Genomic DNA, 6,396 nt, shown 5'->3' on the forward strand with positions numbered 1-6,396 from the left:
AGGTGAATCTTTCTAAGAGTAGAATGTGAACGTTTTAAAGCAATAACTGAGAAAATGACATGAAGGCTGTGTTGACCAGTTTGATGGAAGTATTTCAGATTGCATGTGAAAACCCCACACTGTACCCCAGAAGCGCATTAATGTACATAGTTACCATTCAATAAAAAAAAAAAAAGAAAAAAGAAAAAAAAAATGTAGCACCAAAAAAGCTATGGTTGGAACTGAGGATGATGAAACTCACTAAGATGAGGAGAGTGAGTCTTCATACTCTACATTAGTAATGTATAAAATGAATGAGACCATATTTCTGATAGTGACAGTGACAAAGAGCTCTTGGCATTCCATGATGCATAAAGATTATAAATTTATTACCAGTACATAAAATCCCTTGTACTTTGTATCTGTTCTTGTGTTTTATAATTATTACATACAATTTCTTGTACCAAAATATGTTAAAAAATAAAACATTAAAATTGCTTTATAATAGAAAAAACAAGTACCTAAAAATAAACAAATAAAATTTTGAATTAAAAATTAAAACAAAAGAGTTCCTTTCCTGAAAGTTTTGGGCCAAAATGTGAGAAGCATTATCCATGGCAAAATATAGTAGTTATTGTTCTTATTTACAGAGAAGAGTATATTGATAGGGCTAGAGTTTGAACCCAAATCTATTTGGCTTTAAAACTCAAGGTGGTGGTCTCTTAAAAAATGAATAAATTTTACTGCATATATAATATGCAAAACATTGTTTTATAGAAATTGTTCTAGCTATCATTTATGAGAGAAAAAAAATAAAAATATCTATCAATAGAAATCATGTTAAACCATGATGGGAACATGCTTATTCCTAGACAGTGAAACTACGGCTGACTTGTATTTTCTTCTTCACAGTTGTTAGCATGTTGCCTATGTTTCTGCAACAAGAACTTATCATTTTAAATATAACAATAATTAATAATAGTTAAAAAGTAATGACTTTGCCTTCAGGAAATCTTTTATAATCTTTTATATTTTCTACCTGTATGCACTCGAAACATTTTCCAGCCTTAACATTTTTTGCCAATATTTGTCATTTTTTTCAAACTCTAATTCAAAATATACATACTTCTAAAACAGTCCTTAACTAAAGATGACCATTTCACCAAACATTTCATATTATTTTGTGGTATTTGTACAATTGAAAGAAAATATAATGTATTAAAAATTTTTTAAGATAGAACAATTAAATTTTAATAAGAATAAATACAAAATAATATATTGGTTAAATGGTATGAACAAAAACAATTTGAAAAACAGAATGGTTAGTATTAATATTTGGCACATACAATATATTAGGCATTATTCTAACATCAACTATTTTGCAGGTTTAATACATAAGCATTTAAAATGAATAACTCAAAAGATCCTTGAAAAAACTGTCAACACTTTAAAAATTGAATATCTGACTGAAATATACTAATTATATTTTTTCCCTTTTATTAAGTCATACACACATAGATCATGAATACATTTATGCATTTGTGGGATACAATGTGTTGATTTTTTATATAATTTGGAGTGCTTACCTCAAACTAATCAACATAGCTTTCACCTCATTTACTTAATTATTGTGTTAAGACATTTATGTTTTACTGATAGTTTTGACTTGTACACTGGCAATAAGCTCCGTAAGTGTGGTCCCACCATTTATCCTCCCTCTATCAAACCTTCCCCCTCCCCTCACTCCCGTCCATTTTTCTCCTTCATCCTGGGCTACAGTTGTGATCTATGTTTCATAAGAAAGTGTGAGTAATTATAAATTGGTTTCATAAAAGTACTGAATACATTGGATACTTTTTCTTCCATTCTTGAGATACGTTACTAAGAAGAATATATTCCAGCTCCATCCATGTAAACATAAAAGAGGTAATGTCGCCATCTTTTTTAAGGTTGCATAGTATTCCATGGTATACATATACCATAATTTAATCCATCCATGGGTTGATGGGCACTTGGGTTTCTTCCCTGACTTCGCAATTATGAATTGGGTTGCAATGAACAATCTGGTGCAAATATCTTTGTTGCAAAGTGATTTTTGGTCTTTTGGATATACACTTAGTAAAGGAACTGCAGGATCAAATGGCAGGTCTACTTTTAGGTCCTTGAGTGTTCCCCAAACTTCTTTCCAAAAGGAACATATTAACTTGCACTCCCACCAGCAGTGCAGAAGTGTTCCCTTTTCTCCACATCCATAGTTTTGGGATTTTGTTATGTGGGCTATTCTTACTGGAGATAGATGATATCACAAAGTGGTTTTAATTTGCATTTCTCTGATGATTAAAGATGATGAGCATTTTTTCATGTGTCTGTAGACAATGTGCCCATCTTCAGAGAAGCTTCTGTTCAAGTCTCTTGCCCACAATTAAATGGGATCACTTCTTCTTATTAATAAGTTTGAGTTCTCTGTGTATTATCAGACCTTTGTCAGAAACATAACCTGCAAACATCCTCTCCCATTCTGAGGGCTGTCTACTTGCTTTATGTACTGTGTTCTTGGCAGTGCAGAAGCTTTTTAGTTTGATTAGATCCCAGTAATGTATCTTTGTTATTGTTTCAATTGCCCAGGGGGTCCTCCTCATAAAGAATTCTCCCAGGCCAATTTCTTCAAGTGTTTCCCCTGCACTCTCTTCAAGAATCTTTATAGTTTCATGTCTTCAGTTTAAGTCTTTCATCCAGTGAGAGTCAATTTTTGTTAGAGGTGAAAGGAGTGGGTACAGTTTCAGTCTTCTACAAGTTGCCAGCCAACTCACCCAGGACTATTTATTACATAGATACTCTTTCTCCCAATTTATATTTTTGATAGGCTTATCAAAGATCAGATGGTGATAAGTGTCTGGGTTCATCTCTTGGTTTTCAATTCTGTTCCATAGATCTACCTCTCTATTTTTGTGCCAGTACCATGCTGTTTTGATCACTATAGATTTATAGTATAGTCTGAAGTCTGGTAGTGTGATTCCTCCTGATTTGTTCTTATTTCTGAGTAATGTCTTGGCTGTTCAAGGTTTTGTCTATTTCCGTATAAAATAGTTTTTCCAGATCTTTAAAGTATGACAGAGGTGCTTTAATAGGGATTGCATTAAATCTGGAGATTGCTTTGGGTAGTATGGACATTTTAAAAATATTGATTCTTCCCAGCCATGAGCCCAGTATGTTTTTCCATTGTTAACATCTTCAGCTATTTCTTTTCTCAGAGTTCCACAGTTCTCTTTATAGAGATCTTTCACGTCCTTTGTTAGGTACACTCCCAGATATTTCATCTTCTTTGGCACTACTATAAAGGGAATAGAGTCCTTGACTGTTTTTTCGGCTTGACTATTGTTGTTATATATAAATGCCACTGATTCGTAAATATTGATTTTGTATCCTGAGATGCTGCTGTATTCCTTGATCACATCTAAGAGTTTTGTAGTTGAGTCCCTGGGGTTTTCCAGGTATAAAATCATATCATCTGTGAATAGTGGAAATGTGATCTCCTCTGATCCTATAAGGGTACCCTTGATCGCCTTCTGCTGACCCATCTTCCTTGCCTAGATGAGCTTAGAGTCATGAGGGACATCTCCCTGTGGGGAAAGGTAAGCAGATCTCCCCCATCAATCCCCCACAGTCCTTGCAAACCCTGATCCTAGTCTGGAAAAACGTCAAGGATTCACACAGCTACAGGACTCTAGATTAGGAACTCAAAGTATGCACCTCCCAAACCCTACCATCCTCTGTAACCCAAGCTACTACAGCATAATGCACCCCGACTAGCATGGATTACAGCTGAAAACACTACATGGAGACAACACTATCCAACTAGAACCAGAGCCAACACACCTCACCCAATAAATACCGTAGAGATGTATTTACAGGAGTAAGTGTTTCCTTATGAAACCTGTTCCATAAAATCGAAAAAGGCATCTGCTCCACCAGATATGAAGAAATCAATGCACGGACACATCAAATGAAAAAGAAATAAAGTCTTTTCTAGACAAGCCAAATCTAAGAGAATTCATCACCACTACATTGGCCTCCCATGAAATGTTTGATATGGGAGTCCTTTAACTGGAACCAAAAATATGATAACCACCATCATGAAAATATGTGAAAATGTAGAGTCACCGGTAGAGCGGAACAAAAAGGAAAACAAAAAAGAAATCAAGTCTTATCACTACAGAACCATCAAACTGTAAAAATAAGTAAGAGAGGAAGTAAGGAACATAGAATATATAAAACAACCAAAAAATTAATAAAAAGGAGTAAGTCCTCATTTATTAATAATAATAACCTTGAATACAAATACATTCAATTCCCCAAAGGATATAGACTGAATGAAATAAAAGAAAAGGACCCTACAAGAAACTCAAGTCAGCTTTAAAGACAAACAGACTAAAAGGAAGAAATGGAAAACAATATTTCATCCAATTAGTAACTCCCCCCCCAAAAAAACCCAAGAAGACTAGCTATACTTATATCAGATAAAACATACTTAAAGCCAAAATCATAAAAAGAGACAAATCAGGTCACTAGTAAGAACAAAGAAATCAGTTGAGCAAGTAAATAGTTAAACACCTAGATACATAAATAAAATATTATTATACCTAAAGGGAGAGACAGCACACTCTAGCATTAGATCATTTAGACAAAGAATCAACAAAGAAACACTGGATTTAAAAACTGCACCACAAACCTAATCTCAGTGTAAACAGCCCACATCACAAAGTCCCAAAGATACAGATGCTGACATGTTGGTGGAGAGAAGGGAACATTTTTACACTGTTGGTGGGACTGCAAACTAATACACCTCTTTGGAAAGAAGTATGGAGAATCCTCAGAGAACTTGAATTAGACCTCCCATTTGATGCCACAATCCCATTACTAGGCATCTACCCAAAGATAAAAAATCATTTTATGGGTGGCACCTGTGGGTCAAGGAGGAGGCGCTGGCCCCATACACTGGGGGTGGCGGGTTAAGCCTGGCCCCAGCAAGAATTGCAAAAAAAAATCATTTTATCATAAGGACATCTGTACTATATTGCTTACTGTAGCTCAATTTACAATTGTCAAAATGTAGAAACAACTCAGGAATGGATTAATAAACTGTGGTATATGTATACCATGAAATACTATTCAGTCATAAAAACAATGATGACTTTGTATCTTTTGTATTAACCCTTATGGACTTGAAGCACATTCTTCTTAGAAGTATTACAAGAATGGAAAAGCAAGTACCCAATAATAAAGCCAGTAGAGGAACAAATACACACCCACACAAGAGAAAAGTTCAATTAAATTCAAGTTGGGAGGAGGGAAGGAAGGAGAGAAGGAGAGGCGGGAGGGAGATTGGTACACTCCCACGTAATAGGCACAGTATAAAGGGCACCTCCTAGGTGCAGGATACAACTAAAATAGGACTTTACCTAACGAACGCAAACATTTTAACCTAATCATTTGTACCCTCTTATTAATCTAAAATTTAAAAAATGGTTCTAAATGTTCAAATGGGACTGTACAAGGGAAATTATTTTCTCTGCTTTTCTCCTAAAAAAATAAAAATAAACTGCATAGAACAAAAGAACCCAACACACATTTATAGAACATTTCACCAACAGGTGTAGAATAAACATTCTTTTCATCAGCATGTAAACATTCTATAAGATTTAGCATATTTTAAAATATAAAACAAGTCTCAAAAAATTTAAAAAATTTGAAATCATAACAAGTATATATTTTTAATATATCAAGAATCTTTTTTGACCACAATGGAACAAAACTGGAAATCATTAACAAGAGAAACATTTGAAACAAATACATAGAAATCAAACAACCTGCTTCTGAACGACCAGTTGGTGAAAGAAGACATTAAGAAGGAAATTAAAGGGCAGCGCCTGTGGCTCAAAGAAGTAGGGCGCCAGCCCCATATGCCAGAAGTGGTGGGTTCAAAACCAGCCCTGGCCAAAAACTGTAAAAAAGAAAAGAAGTAAATTTAAGATCCCATGAAACAAAAATAGAAACATAACATACCAAAACCTATGGGTTCCAGCAAAAGTAGTGAGAAGAGGCATAGTTATGGCAATAAATCTTTATGTGTGCATATAAAAAAGTAAAAGCCTTCAAATAAACAACCTAACAATTTACCTTAATGAACTAGAAAAAGGAGAAAAAACAAATCCAAAATTATAAGAATGAAATAATAAAGGTCAAAGCAGAAATAAAGTGAAACCCAGATAACAGGGTGGCACCTGTGGCTCAGTGAGTAGGGCATTGGCCCCTATACCGAGGGTGGTGGGTTCAAACTTGGCCAGAGCCAAACTACAACAACAACAACAAGAAAAAATAGCCGGGTGTTGTGGCGGGCACCTGCAGGCCCAGCTACTC

The sequence above is a fragment of the Otolemur garnettii genome, unplaced genomic scaffold (genome assembly GCF_000181295.1).
Source record: "Otolemur garnettii isolate 467f Iridium unplaced genomic scaffold, OtoGar3 scaffold00017, whole genome shotgun sequence".
Lineage (NCBI taxonomy): Eukaryota > Metazoa > Chordata > Mammalia > Primates > Galagidae > Otolemur > Otolemur garnettii.